Below are 16,590 nucleotides of genomic sequence, written 5' to 3'. Positions count from 1 at the left end.
CCAGAGGGGGGTGGGCGCGCCCTGTGCCCTCGTGGCCAAATGGTGGGTCCCCCTGGTGTGTTCTCAGTGCCAGAAATTCTTAAATGTTCTACAAAAAATCATACTTCATTTTCAAGGCATTTGGAGAACTTTTATTTTCGGGGTATTATTTTATTGCATGGATAATTCAGAAAACGGACAGAAAATACTATTATTGCTTTATTAAGTCTAAATAATAGAAAGTAAAAGGAGGGTACAGAGAATTGTGCTTTCTAACTTCATCCATATCGTGCTCATCAAAAGGAATCCACTAACAAGGTTGATCAAGTCTTGTTAACAAACTTCTAACGAATAACATGAAACCGGAGAATTTTCGAATAACACTAGGTTACCTCAATGGGGATATGCATGTCCACAACAATAAGAATATCATATTTCTTTTTGACAGTAGGAAGAGGGAATTTGAAACCTCCAATAGTAATCATTGAAATTTTTCCAATAGAATTGATATTGTGGACTTGAGGTTGTTTCCTCAGAAAGTGTACCATATGCTCATTACCATTAACATGAAAGGTGACATTACCTTTGTTACAATCAATAACATCCCCTGCAGTATTTAGAAAAGGTCTACCAAGGATGATCGACATACTGTTGTCCTCGGGAATATCAAGAATAACAAACACTGTTAAAATAGTAACGTTTGCAACCAAAACAGGCACATCCTCGCAAATACCGATGGGTATGGCAGTTGATTTATCGGCCATTTGCAAAGAGATTTCAGTAGGTGTCAACTTATTCAAATCAAGTCTATGGTATAAAGAGAGAGGCATAACACTAACACCGGCTCCAAGATCACATAAAGTAGTTTTAACATAGTTTCTTTTAATGGCGCATGGTATAGTTGATACTCCTGGATCTCCTAGTTTCTTGGGTATTCCACCGTTAAAGTGTAATTAGCAAGCATGGTAGAAATTTCAGCTTCCGGTATCTTTCTCTTATTTGTAACAATATCTTACATGTACTTAGCATAAGGATTCATTTTAAGCATATCAGTCAAACACATACGCAAAAAGATGGGTCTAATCATTTCAACAAAGCACTCAAAATCCTCATCATCCTTTTTCTTGGATGTCTTAAGAGGAAAAGGCATGGGTTTCTGAACCCATGGTTCTCTTTCTTTACCGTGTTTCCTAGCAATGAAGTCTCTCTTATGATAAGGTTGATTATTTGATTGTGGGTTATCAAGATCAACATCAAGTTCAATCTCTACATCATTGTTATTACTAGGTTGAACATCAACGTGAACATCATCATTAACATTATCACTAGGTTCATGTTCATTACCAGATTGTGTTTCAGCATCTGAAATAGAAATATCATTGGGATTCTCAGGTGTGTCAATAACAGTTCACTAGAAGCATCCAAAGTCCTATCATTTTTATTTTTATTTTTCTTAGAAGGACTAGTTGCATCAATACTAGTTCTCTGAGAATCTTGCTCAACTCTCTTAGGATGACCCTCATGATACAAAGGTTCCTGGGTCATTCTACCACCCCTAGTCATAACTCTAACAACATTATCATTTTTCTTATTATTTAATTCATTGAGCAAGTCATCTTGTGCCTTAAGTACTTGTTCTACTTGAGTGGTAACCACAGAAGCATGTTTACTAATAAGTTTAAGATCACCTTTAACTCTAGACATATAATAACTCAAGTGTTCAATCATATAAGCATTATGTTTCAATTGTCTACCAACATAAGCATTGAAGTTTTCTTGTTTAACAATAAAATTATTGAACTCATCCAAGCATTGGCTAGCAGAATTATTACGAGGGATATCACCTTCATCAAATCTATAGAGAGAGTTTACCTTTACTACCTGTGTCGAGTTATCAAGACCATGTATTTCTTCAATAGGTGGTAGATTCTTAACATCTCCAGCTTTAATACCTTTTTCTCTCACAGATTTCTTTGCCTCTTGCATATCTTCAGGTCTGAGAAATAGTATACCCCTTTTCTTCAGAGTTGGCTTACGAGTTGGTTCAGGAAGTGTCCAATCATTATCATTGCTCACTATATTATTTAATAGCAACTCAGCTTGCTCAACAATTCTTTCCCTGAAAACACAACCAGCACAACTATCCAGGTGGTCTCTGGAAGCATCGGTTAGTCCATTATAAAAGATATCAAGTATTTCATTTTTCTTGAGAGGATGATCAGGCAAAGTGTTAAGTAATTGGAGAAGCCTCCCCAAGCTTGTGGGAGACTCTCTTCTTCAATTTGCACAAAATTATATATTTCCCTTAAGGCAGCTTATTTCTTATGAGCGGGCAAATATTTAGTAGAGAAGTAATAAATCATATCCTGGGGACTACGCACACAACTAGGAGCAAGAGAATTAAACCATATTTTAGCATCACCCTTTAATGAAAAATGAAACAATTTAAGGATATAATAATGGCGAATTTTTTCCTCATGAGAAAATAGGGTTGCTATGTCGTTCAATTTAATAAGATGTGCCACAACAGTTTCAGATTCATAGCCATAAAAGGGATTGGATTCAACCAAAGTAATTAACTCAGGATCGATAGAGAAATCATAATCCTTATCAGTAACACAGATAGGTGAAGTAGCAAAAGAAGGGTCATATTTCATTCTAGCATTCAGAGACTTTTCTTTCAGCTTAGCTAACAGTTTCTTAAGATCATATCTATCTTTGCAAGCAAAAAGGTCTCTAGCAGTTTCTTCATCCATAACATAACCCTCGGGTACATTAGGCAATTCATATCTAGGGGAGAATCTTCATCATCACTCTCTAACTCTAGCAAGTTGTTCATCAAGGAATTCACCTAATGGTACAGTATTATCAAGCATAGAAGTAGTATCATCATAAGCATCATGCTTAGCAGAAGTGGCATCATCAATAACATGCGACATATCAGAATCAATAGTAGGTGCATGTGTAGGTGTCACAAATTTACTCATAATAGAAGGTGAATCAAGTGAAGAGCTAGATGGCAGTTCCTTACCTCCCCTCGTAGTTAAGGGAAAAATCTTGGTTCTTTCATCTTTCAAGTTCCTCATAGTGATCAGAAGATGTAAGTCCCAAGTGACTCAAAGAATAGAGCTATGCTCCCCGGTAACGGTGCCAGAAAATAGTCTTGATAACCCACAAGTATAGGGGGTCGCAACAGTTTTCGAGGGTAGAGTATTCAACCCAAATTTATTGATTCGACACAAGGGGAGCCAATGAATATTCTCAAGTATTAGCAGCTGAGTTATCAATTCAACCACACCTGAAAGACTTAATATCTGCAGTAAAGTATTTAGTAGCAAAGTAGTATGGAAGTAACGGTGGCAAAAGTAATAGTAGTAGCCAATGAATATTCTCAAGTATTAGCAGCTGAGTTATCAATTCAACCACACCTGAAAGACTTAATATCTGCAGTAAAGTATTTAGTAGCAAAGTAGTATGGAAGTAACGGTGGCAAAAGTAATAGTAGTAGTTTTGTAGCAATCGAAACAGTGGCAACGAAGAAGTAACTAAGAAAAGATCAATATGTGAAAAGCTCATAGGCAATGGATGAGTGATGGATAATTAGGTCAGATGCGATTCCTCATGCAACAGTTATAACATAGGGTGACACAAACCTAGCTGCAGTTCATCAATGTAATGCAGGCATGTATTTCGAATATAGTCATACGTGCTTATGGAAAAGAACTTGCATGACATCTTTTGTTTTACCCTCCCGTGGTAGCAGGGTCCTATTGGAAACTAAGGGATATTAAGGCCTCCTTTTAATAGAGTACCGGACCAAAGCATTAACACTTAGTGAATACATCAACTCCTCAAACTACGATCATCACTGGGAGTGGTCCCTATTATTGTCACTTCGGGGTTGCCGGATCATAACACATAGTAGGTGACTATTGACTTGCAAGATAGGATCAAGAACTCACGTATATTCATGAAAACATAATAGGTTCAGATCTGAAATCATGGCACTCGGGCCCTAGTGACAAGCATTAAGCATAGAAAAGTCATAGCAACATCAATCTTAGAACATAATGGATACTAGGGATCAAACCCTAACAAAACTAACTCGATTACATGATAAATCTCATCCAACCCATCACCGTCCAGCAAGCCTATGATGGGAGTACTCACGCACGACGGTGATCATCCTGAAATTGGCGATGGAGGATGGTTGATGATGATGATGGCAACAGATTCCCCTCTCCGGAGCCCCGAACGGACTCCAGATCAGCCCTCCCGAGGAAGATTAGGGCTTGGTGGCGGCTCCGTATCATAAAACACGATGAATCCTTCTCTTTGATTGTTTTCTCCCCGAAACTGAATATATGGAGTTGGGGTTGAGGTCGATGGAGTCCCAGGGGGCCCACGAGGCAGGGGGCGCGCCCTGCACCCTCGTGGACAGGGTGTGGGCCCCCTGATGTTGATTCTTTCGCCAATACTTTTTTATTAATTCCAAAATGTGTCTCTAAGGATTTTCAGGTCATTCCAAGAACTTTTATTTCTGCACAAAAATAACACCATGGCAGCTCTGCTGAAAACAGTGTCAGTCCGGGTTAGTTCCATTCAAATCATGCAAGTTAGAGTCCAAAACAAGGGCAAAATTGTTTGGAAAAGTAGATATGTTGGAGATGTATCATCGTTCAAACTGGTATTGATGCAGTGGAGCGGCACACTTCCGACTTGCACATAATGAACAACACATTGTGAATGACTAAAATAAACAAGGCATAAATGATCAGTATAACAACCAAATATAGCCATTGAAAACTGGACAGATTCTCACTGGAACCAACCTAACAAGCAAATAAAGATAAACAGGGCATATGCTTGAAAACTAGACAAATGCTCACTGCAACCAACCTAACAAGCAAATACAGATAAACAAGACATCTGCTTGAAAACTGGACAAATGCTAAAAAAGCAACCTAACAACCAAATACAGATAAACAAGGCATCTGCTTGATAGTTGGACAAATGCTCACTACAACCAAACTAAGACAAAATACATATAAACAAGGCATTGACTCGATAACTGGAAAAATGCTCACTGCAACCAACCTAACAACTTAACACAGATAAACAAGGCATCTACTCACTATAAACAACTAAATATAGCCATTCGAGAAACTGAAGTGGACAGTTCATACTTAAACATCACATAGCCTTATTGAACAATACATTTTTGCATAGCTGAAATAATTAAACACGGCATAGTTATAGCACCGCACGACAAATGCTACTACAACAAAGGATACAGGTTGGCAAGCTAGAAAATGTAATATTTGCTAATAGGATGTTGCCTCACATTTCATGAACGGGATCCTTCCAGTTGGAAGAGCACAGACCCATGGTGGAAGAACCTTTGTGGGTGCCCTCCTCGTGGTCGTGGTCATGGTCGATGAGATCTGACTTGGCAATTGAGGATTCCAAGCCGCCGCCATAAAACGTGTCCTTCAGAAATGAAAAAATGGGCTCGACGACGTGTAAGGATCGCAAATCCTTGACCGCATGGTGGAGGAGATCAGCAGTAGGGCCGTCGAAGAGATCGAGGCAGTTGAACCAGAGGGGTTGGGGATGGACCACGTAACCTGTGACATGGCCCGCGTGAAGCCGTCGCTGTTGACGAGCTTGATGTCGTAGACAGCTTTCCCAAGATACAGTAATACGCAAGCCCGCTGACATGAAGCCTTCGACATGGCAATGTAGTCAACGTCTTCGCCGGCTTTCGCGGTGACGTGTTGCTCCGGATCGACAGGTCGGGGCGAATGGCGGCCACCTCACCAACATCTGCCGAAGAGGCCATGATAAACCACTTCTTGGCCGAATGCTCGCCAGGATCCCCGAGATACGTGGTCGAGCTTAGGCTGCGACATTCTGGAGTAGGGGATGTGGATCTGGCGGGGAGGGACACCACAAGCCTCATCTAAAAACTCAGGGGAGTGGGGCGACGGTATGGGAATCGCTGGGTAACCTGAACTTTATTGTCTAAGCTAGGAGGAACAGGAAGACCGGCATGGGTTAGCGGTGGTGCTTGTGGAGGCCCTGAGCTAGGGTTCCAGGGGGGAGGGGGGTGGGGGGACTATGGTGGTGGTGGTGGGGGGGTTGTGGTGTTTGAGGATACGCAGCGGCTCCTGAAAATTTTAGTAATGGTGGGAGGAGATGGTGGTGGACGAGGGAGGGCGATGGTTCAAATGCCACGGCTACTGCAATTTTACTATAAGGTCGGTGCTGGAGGAGTGTGGGCGACGGTTGAAGTACGACGACTACTAAAATTTGGGTAAAGGAATTGATGCGGGGCGGGAGTGCCCAAGATCGCTCAAGGCGGGTAGTTTGTTTTTATATTTCTAGCTAGCTGGTCTATCGCACACGGTTCATCCTAATTTCTAAATAATCTCACCCGCCTTTATCTTGTGTAGTCGTGGTGATTTTACAGCGCACTTGCATTGCACACGGTTAAGCCAGTACCTGCACCATTTTGCTCGTGCTTGCGCAGTCGTGGTGATTTTATAGCGCACTTGCATCGCACACGGTTAAACCAGTACCTCCACCATTTGCTCGCGCTTGCACAGTCGTGGTGATTTCATAGCGCACTTGCATCGCACAGGGTTAAGCCAGTACCAGCACCATTTTGCTCGCGCTTGCGTAGTCATGGTGATTTCACAGCGCACTTGCAACGCACACAGTTAAACCAGTACCTCCACCATTTGCTCACGTTTGCGCGGTCGTGGTGATTTTATATCGCGCTTGCATCGCACACGGTTAAGCCAGTACCTGCACCATTTTGCTTGCACTTGCACAGTCGTGGTGATTTTATAGAGAACTTGCATCGCACGCGGTTAAGCCAGTACCTGCACCATTTTTCTCGCTCTTGCGCAGTCATGGTGATTTCACAGCGCACTTGCATCGCACACGGTTAAACCACTACCTCCATCATTTGCTCGCGCTTGCGGAGTCATCCTGATTTTACAGCACACTTGCATCGCACACGGTTAAGCCAGTACCTGCACCATTTTTCTTACGCTGGTCACCCTATGGGACCTACTACGTTCTATCATGCACATTTGTTCTTTTAGAAACTGTGTGTGATGGCTGGTGTGTCACCGCCTAGCCTTCAATGAGCACTAACACTGGTAGCGGGAAACCGATGGGAGGAGAGGCGGGAAACCGATGAGAGGAGTGGTGGGAAATGGTAGCCTATTTAGAAAATGTACAAGAGAAGGAAGCATGAGCTAGACGATGCAAGCGCACAGTGCTTACCCATGTACTACATGTGCTGTCGGAAGGGCTGAGGGTTGTCGTTTGATGTGGGAGCATCCAAAGGTGTAGACGTACGATTCGTGGGGTTTGGGTTCTGGCCAATCAGAACGCACGACTCGGATCGCGGGCGGCATCAGCCACGTTTGGTAGGCACATGGCTTTCTTTTGGCCTTTTTATACACTAATTGAGTTTCCTAGGCATTTAATCTCCGTAATTCAAATCTGAACTTCAAATACATGCTCCAGTTCACCAAAATGGCTAGAAAAATTGTACATGAAAGTTGGCACGGTGTCACGTCATGAAAGTTGGCATCGTGTCACGTCATGTCACATATATGTTGTGGTAAAAAGATTGTCCAATTTGGGCCAAGCTTTATTACAAACTTCAAATGAACTCTGAAAAGGTTGAAAGTTGGCATGGCATCATCATTTCACTCACTTAGCATGTTCTAAAAAGTTGAGAGGGTTACGGCAAAAACTGGATGCACTTCATGTGCAAAATGGACAATCTTTTTCGAAGTATCAGTGTTTCGAATGAAAACTCATCTGTTACAAAGGGATTTCATTTTTGTGAACTTATTTGAACTCCAGACTTTTTGTGTGTTCAAAATGCACCATTCAAAGCCACATCATCAATTTTCAACCCTTTCCGACTTCTTTTGGTATTTTTCATGCATTTACTGATTTTTTGAGCTAAATGACCGTGAAATTGAAAAGCACTTAAAATGAACTCTGAAAAGGTTGAAAGTTGGCATGGTATCATCATTTCACCCACATAGCTTGTTCTATAAAGTTGAGAGGGTTAAGGCAAAAACTGGATGCACTTCGTGTGCAAAATGGACAATCTCTTTCGAAGGCATGGTGTCACATCATGGCACATATATGTCATGGTAAAAACATTTTCCAATTTGGGCCAAGCTTTATTGTGAACCTCTTACAAATCGGAGCTTCTCTCAACAACAAGCCTTGTGGTTCCGATAGGGAAACGTCTTCCCCTTGTCGAAACGTAACCACGGCCTCTGTTCACCTTGTATTTTCTTCTACGGGCAACATGGAACTACATGATATCCATGCTGAAATTTAAACTTATTCAGGGTTCGTTTGGCCTTTTTATACAGTAATTGAGTTTCTTAGGCATTTAATGTCCATAATTCAAATCTGAACTACAAATACATGCTCAAGTTCACCAAAATGGCTAGAAAAATTGTACATGCATGTGTCCTTGGGTGCATGTTTAATTAGGTCCCACGCTAGGAATGGGAACGAATTACAACCGTACCAGCGTCCTGGCTCGTCCTCAAACATTTGGAATCTCGGGTTTTAAATCCCCATAAAATCCAAAACTCACCAGAAATTCATCAAAGGTGGCATGGTGTCACGTCATAGCACATATATGTCATGGTAAAAGCATTGCCAAATTTGGGACAAGCTTTATTATGAACCTCTTACAAATCGTAGCTTCTCTCAACAACAAGCCTTGTGGTTCTGATAGGGAAACATGTTCCCCTTGTTGTCAAAACGTAACCACGGCCTCTTTTCACCTTGTATTTTCTTCTACGGGCAACATGGAACTACATGATATCCATGCTAAAATTTAAACTTATTCAGGGTTCGTTTGGCCTTTTATACACTAATTGAGTTTCCTAGGCATTTAATGGCCATAATTCAAATCTGAACTACAAATACATGCTCAAGTTCACCAAAATGGCTAGAAAAATTGTACGTGCATGTGTCCTTGGGTGCATGTTTAATTAGGTGCCATGCCAGGATTGGGAACAAATTACAACTGTACTGGCTTCCTGGCTCGTACTCAAACATTTGGAATCTCGGGTATTAATTAAACACCATAAAATCCAAAACTCACCAGAAAGTCATCAAAGGTAGCATGGTGTCACGTCATGGCACATATATGTCGTGGTAAAAACATTGCCAATTTGGGCCAAACTTTATTACAAACCTCTTACAAACTAGAGCTTCTCTCAACAAGAAGCCTTGTGGTTCCGATAGGGAAACGTGTTCCCCTTGTTGTCGAAATGTAATCACAGCCTCTTTTCGGCTTGTATTTTCTTCTACGGGCAACATTGAACTGCATGATATCCATGCTGAAATTTAAACTTATTCAGGGTTCGTTTGGCCTTTTTATACACTAACTGAGTTTCCTAGGCATTTAATGTCCATAATTCAAATCAGAACTACAAATACATGCTCTAGTTCACCAAAATGGCTAGAAAAATTATACATGCATGTGTCCTTGGGTGCATGTTTAGGTCCCATACAAGGAATGGGAACGAATACAACCTAACCGGCGTCTTGGCTCGTCCTCAAACATTTGGAATCTCGGTTTTTAAATCCCCATAAATCCAAAACTCACTAGAAAGTAATTAAAGGTTGCATGGTGTCACGTCATGGCACATATATGTCGTGGTAAAAACATTGCCAATTTGGGCAAACTTTATTACAAACCACTTACAAACTGGAGCATGTCGCAAGAACCCTCATTGTTTCGATAGGGAAACGTGTCCCCTTGTGGGCCAAACGATAATTGCTCCCTCTTCTAGCCTTGTAATTTTTCTACACGCAACACGTACGAAACAACGGGAGATTCATGCTGAACTTCAAAATTATTCAGGGTTCGTTTGACCCTTCTTATTCATTAATTGAGTTTTCTAGGCATTTAATGTCCATAATTCAAATGCGAACTACAAATACATGCTCCAGTGCACCAAAATGGCTAGAAAAACGTACATGTGTCCTTGGGGTGCATGTTTAGGGTTCGTTTGACCATTGTATATATTACTAATTAAGTTTTCTATGCATTAAATGTAGTCCATAATTCAAATTTGAACTACAAGCACAAAATGGGTGGGAAATCGTACATGTGTCATTGGGTGCATGTTTAGGTATCATTTAAGGAATGGGAATGAATTACAAACTTGTTGTCGTCATGAAACATTGAGAATCTCAGTTTTTAAATCCTAGTAAATCAAAAACTTACCCAAAAAACATGAAACTTGGCATGGTTTCATGACATGGCACATATATGCCGTGGTAAAAAGAATCGTCCAGTTTGAGAAGAAGCGCACACATTAGTAGCCAACGAAGTCCTTTTTGAAACAATAAGCTGACACGTTAATATCACAAATGGTTGTATTATATGAACTGTGTCAATATTTAACCATACTCAGTGGCGTGCGTGCAGCTGTTTGGTTAGATGGGACGAGTACGAGAAGTCCATCATGCAAGCTCGACGGGACATGTGCGAACAGTCCATCGCGTAGGCTCGACGGGACGAGTGCATCCTGTCCACCTCGCAGGCTCGACGAGGCACGTGCGAGCAGCAAGGCTGCCCATGCACACCGGGAAGCGAGCCCTTTTACCTCCATGCACCAGCCGCAGCCCGCCTCGCTCAATACTTCGCCATTAATGGGTTAATTAAAGTGCCTGGACGGAGGTTTTTTTAGGGTTGAACGGAGGGTGTTTGGTTGTGATCGCATGGCAGCATTTGCTTTGTTTGTGTTTTCAACTCGTATTTCGGCCTAATTGAAATTGCCACATAGGGCAATGGATAATACGACGACAAAGAAAATGTCAACGGATAGTACGACGACAAATTTACAATGGAGCAAATAAAATTGTCTTACATATTCCGGATAATTTTAAATGCCACATGCGGCAAAGTTCGGAAGACACGAGGGCAAGAGAAGAAGGAAATCGTAGACAATGATCCAGATCGCTACTGTATCTACTCTTCGATGGATCGCCGGGTGATGACATCCTCCAGCTCCTTCCTCATTTCCTCATGACTTTGCTTGAAAGCAGCCACCGATTCCTCCACCTCCTGCTCACGCTCGATACGGATCTTCCTCAAGTCACCCATCAGTTCCTCGATGACCGCTGTCAGCGTCATCCCTGAGGCTCTGCTCTGCTCATGTAGTATCTTCCAGCGGGCGGCCTCCTCCTCCTTCTCGGTGAGCACCTTGAGGAGCTTCGCATTGTCACCCATGAGTTACTCGACGAGGCTGGTCACCTTGTCAACCGAGGCATCGCTGATCTTGAGCAACTTCATCAAGCCATCAACCAGCTCCTGCTGCTTAATGAGGCCAGCGAGAATGTCGTCGTCGCTGGCCAAGGACTTTAGCAACGCCAGCTTGTCGCGATCGCCAACACAGCGAGTGCGCTTGTGAGAGCCCTCGCGTGCCCGTGAGAGCTCGTTCGAGGGTTCTACGGCGCGCCGGGACATCTCTGCTGCGGCTACCGCTTCGCGGCAGGACCTATCTAGTGCTTCTGCAGCCTTGGTCCTTGCTGCCTGGTTATATGCCCACCCGAAACTCCTCCTACTGCTCATGGCGGAACGACTTGACAGGAAAGACCAGTTTTGTAGGTGATGAGGAGAGGAACTGTGAAGTAATTTTCGAGTGGGTAGTTTTATAGCCCGGTGCTAAGTGTGAACACATATTAGTTCGATCAGTGTGAACACATATTAGTTCGATCTGTGTGAACAGATTTGAAATTACTGATTGTGTTGTAATCTGCAATGTGAGGAGAAACAAAGTCAAAATTTATTGATGGTTCTGGGCCCACAAAGCCCCATTTTTGTTGTTCTGTCTCATCGCAAACAGTTCTTTTGGATCAACTGTATGCCATGCATCGGAAGCCCGAAACATGGGCCCTTGTTATCAGATGTACGTGTACATGTCTGCCCACTATCACACACGGTCATGATATCACCATCCTGTCCTATGGATGCGCCTCGCGTCTCCCATGGTGTGCGAGAAGGTTGACCACGTGGTTGCTCGTCGTGGTATCCCTTCTTTTTTTCTTTTTTTGCGGGTCTGTGGCGTCCCTACACGCGCTTTGCTCGCGGTTGGCAAATATACAATGGGAACGGTTAATAATTGTCTTACATCAGGATAATTTAAAATGCCACATGCGGCAAGGTACAAAACACTCATGACCTGCTTATGCATACAATTATAATAAAATATAGGCTAAAAAGCTGAGCCGACCGCCTTCCGATGATGGTCTTCTCAGACTCCATGATCAGCATATCACCCTTGCGGCCGTTCATTATGTGTAACTTATTAGTCATCGCACATGAGTACTTGCAGATGCATCGTGTGCGATACTCCTAGCCACCTCAAGCAACTAGTTTGCAATTTTCAAAGTTTTTTGTATGAACAGAATCACACACGAACTTACTATAGTAACCGTTTGTGTTGTAATTTCTCATCGCAAAAAGTTCATCTGAGTGGGCTGTTTGCTGCGTATCACACACATCTGGTTTACACGAATCATTTGTGTTCTTTTGGCTGATCGCAAATGCCGCATATCACACACATCTTGTTAAGATGAACCATTTCTGTTCTCTTGCCTAATCGAAAACAGTTTGTCCGAGGGAACCGTATGCCATATATCACACACACCTTGATCTGGCTGACCATTTCTGTTGCATTCCCTAATAGCACATAGTTCATCGGAGGGAACTATATGCCGTACATCGCAAAAGCATTGGTATGGCTGCCCGTTTCTGTTGTTCTTCCTCGTCGCGAACAGTTCTGCGGGATCAAACAGTATGCCCAGCATCGCACATAACTAAAATCTGAACCGTGTTTGATGTGTCCTCCATCGCAAATGTTTTCCACCTTTTTGACAGTTTTTTCACAGCACCGTTTGCGATTATTGCATCGCACACAGTTTCGTCGAAGGGTCTCTGATCGTAATGTCACGTTAGCAGCATCCTGCAGTAGTGATAGTTTCTTCTTTAGCTAGTACCGGTTATTTAATTTATTCTTTAATAGGTGGGTAATATTTAAACCACTTCTCTTTAGAGAGATCAACGTGAGTAGAAAATGATTCACAAAAGGAGGCTAGTATCTCAGAGTTAACTTCATATTTAGTGCTAAATTTTGAAAAGCATCGGTATCCATAAAAGATTTAACACAATCACACTTTAGCTTAATACCTGACTCTTTACCTTCACTACTAGGAAAGGGCCTACTAGTGGCGCACCAGTTTTGCCTACTTATGGCGCACTACTGGTGCGCCACTAGTACCACGCCACTAGTATTAAATACTAATGGCGCACCACTGGTGCGCCATTAGTATCTGGTACCATGGTGCGCCATTAGTATAGCAGATACTAATGGCGCACCACATAGAAGTGCGCCATTAGTAACAATTTTTTTTCAATTTTTTTTCAGAATTCTTTTCCCATATTTTTTTTCCATTTTTTCCATTTTTTTCTTAATCTCGGGTCACTATGGCTTAATCTCGAGTAAATATGCTTAATCTCAAGTCAAATCGCACTAAGTGGTCAAACTTCCCAGAAGGTCACCCATCCTTACACTACTCCAGCCCGAGCACGCTTAACTTCGCAGTTCTATCCAACCCCGGCACCACCTCACTTAACAGGCACTTGTTGATATATATATCATATCAATCCTATTATACCTTGTTGATGTCTAGGACTTTGTTCATGTTCATGACTATGATGAAATTGTAAAAAATATTTCAAACTTCCCGGTCATATTACGTATCATTTTTTGAAAAAAATTCAAAAAAAAATCGAAACCATTTGTTTTTCTGTTACTAGTGGCGCACCTAGCAAACGGTGCGCCACTAGTAAGTTTGAAATTTTTTGAATTTTTTTGCCTCTAGATCTTGAAAGCCCCGTAACTTTTTTCTGTTAGTTTTTTGGGGATTTTGAAAATGATTAACGGGGTTCCCCCCGTTAAATTCGGATGTAACTTTTCGAGTAGATGATTTTTCATATAAAAAACTTTTTAATCCGAGTTCGTATGCAAAAGTTATGCCCGTTTTACAAATTTCCAGAGAGATTTTGCAAATAAAGTCAAAATTCATATTTGTAAATTTTCCCAACAACTAGACCACATATCACATGGGAAACTTATTTTCTTTTATTTTTTTGACATTTCCATATTTTTTATTTTTTTTAACTGAAAAGGCGGTCCACAAGGGGGGGGGTGCATTTGGGGGATTTTTGGTCAAAGCTAGTAATGGCGCACCGTGGGAGTGGTGCACCGTTACTAGTTCAACTAGTAATGGCGCACCACACACACGGTGCGCCATTACTAGTTTTGAAAAAAAAATAAAAAAAATTGAAAAAAAATTACTAGTGGCGCACTATCTCCTGGTGCGCCATTACTAGTTTTGAAAAAAAATTGAACAAAAATTACTAGTGGTGCACCGTGGATCTGGTGCGCCATTACTAGTTTAACTAGTAATGGCGCACTATCCCCTGGTGCGCCATTACTAGTTTTGAAAAAAAAATTAAAAAAAATTGTTACTAATGGCGCACCGTGGATGTGGTGCGCCATTAGTATTTGAACACTAATGGCGCACCAACACATGGTGCGCCATTAGTATATAGTAGTGGTGCACCACATGTCTGGTGCGCCATTAGTGTCCATATCATCTATAGCCCTTTTCCTAGTAGTGCTTCGTCGAGTTCCCAATCTTCAGAGTTGTGTTTAATTCTTTCCAAAAGATCCCATCGAAATTCAATAGTCTTCTTCATAAAAGAACGAGCACAAGAAGTATCAAGCATGGATCGATCATTATGAGAAAGACGAGCATAAAAATTCTGGATAATAATTTCTCTTGAGACCTCATGATTGGGGCATGAATATAACATTGAATTCAGCCTCACCCAAGCTAGAGCGACACTTTTTCCTTCACAAGGCCAAAAATTATATATGTAATTCCGATCATGATGAACTAGATGCATAGGATAATTTTTTGGTGGAAATCAAATTTCAATCGATTCCAATTGCAAGATCCAATATCATCACATAGCCTATACCATGCCCATGCTTTTCCCTTCAAAGATAAAGGGAAAACCTTCTTCGTAACTTCATCTCCGTGTAAACCTGCAAGCTTGAACAATCCACAAATTTGTTCCACGTATATCAAGTGCATATCAGGATGTTCGGTTCCATAACCTGCATAAGGATTAGCTAGCAGTTGTTCTATCATACCCGAAGGAATTTCATATTCAATATTTTCAGTAGGTGCAGTAGGTTGAGGGGTAGCTAATTGTGGTTCTGGTTGAGGTGAAGATACCCCGAACAAACCCCTCAAAGGATTGTTTTCCATAGTAACAAGTGACAATAAATTTCAGCACACTAGATAAATGTTTCCTTTCCAAATTTCACTTACCAAAGCCGCTTCACTCCCCGGCAACGGCGCTAGAAAATAGCCTTGATGACCCACAAGTATAGGGAATCAATTGTAGCTCTTTTTGGTAAGTAAGAGTGTCGAACCCAACGAGGAGCAGAAGGAAATGACAAGTGTTTTCAACAAGGTAATGTCTGCAAGTGCTGAAATTGTAAGTAATAGAGTAGTTTGATAGCAAGATAATTTGTAACGAGCAGGTAATGATAGTAGTGCAGCAAGGTAGCCCAATCCTTTTGAGGTAAATGACAGGCCAAAATGGTCTCTTATGATAAGTAAAGCGTTCTTGAGGGTACACGGGAATTTCAGCTAGTCACTTTCACCATGTTGGTTCGCTTCGTGTTCGCCACTTTGATAATTTAATATGTGGGTGGACCGGTGCTTAGGTGTTGTTCTTACTTGAACAAACCTCCTACTTACGGTTAACCCTCTGGCAAGCATCCGCAACTATGAGAAAAGCATTAAGAATAAATTCTAACTATAGCATTAAACTTTTGGATCCAATCGGTCCCTTATGGAATAGCGCATAAACTGGGGCTTAAGCTTCTGTCAGTCACGCAACCCATCATCTGATTTCTAACCCACAATGCATTTCCTTAGGCCCAAATATGGTGAAGTGTGATGTAGTCGACGTTCACATGACACCACTAAGGGAATCACAACATACATACTATCAAAATATCGAACACATATCAAGTTCACATGATTACTTGCAACATGATTTCTCCCGTGACCTCAAGAACAAAAGTAACTACTCACAAATGATAACCATGATCTAGATCAGAGGGGTATTAAATAGAATATTGGATCTGAACATATAATATTCCACCAAATAAACCATATAGTAATCAACTACAAGATGTAATCAACACTACTAGTCACCCACAAGCACCAGTCTATAGCTCCGGTAACAAGATTGAACACAAGAGATGAACTAGGGTTTGAGATGTGATGGTGATGTTGAAGATGTTGATGGAGATTGCCCTCCCCAATATGGGAGAGTTGTTGGTGATGATGATGACGATGATTTCCCCCTCTGGGAGGGATGTTCCCCCGACGGAATCGCTCCGCCGGAGGGCAAAAGTGCTCCTGCCCAAGTTCTGCCTTGAGATAGCAGCGCTC

Source organism: Triticum dicoccoides, chromosome 1B (genome assembly GCF_002162155.2).
Source record: "Triticum dicoccoides isolate Atlit2015 ecotype Zavitan chromosome 1B, WEW_v2.0, whole genome shotgun sequence".
Taxonomy (NCBI): domain Eukaryota; kingdom Viridiplantae; phylum Streptophyta; class Magnoliopsida; order Poales; family Poaceae; genus Triticum; species Triticum dicoccoides.
This window is presented reverse-complemented; position numbering follows the sequence as displayed.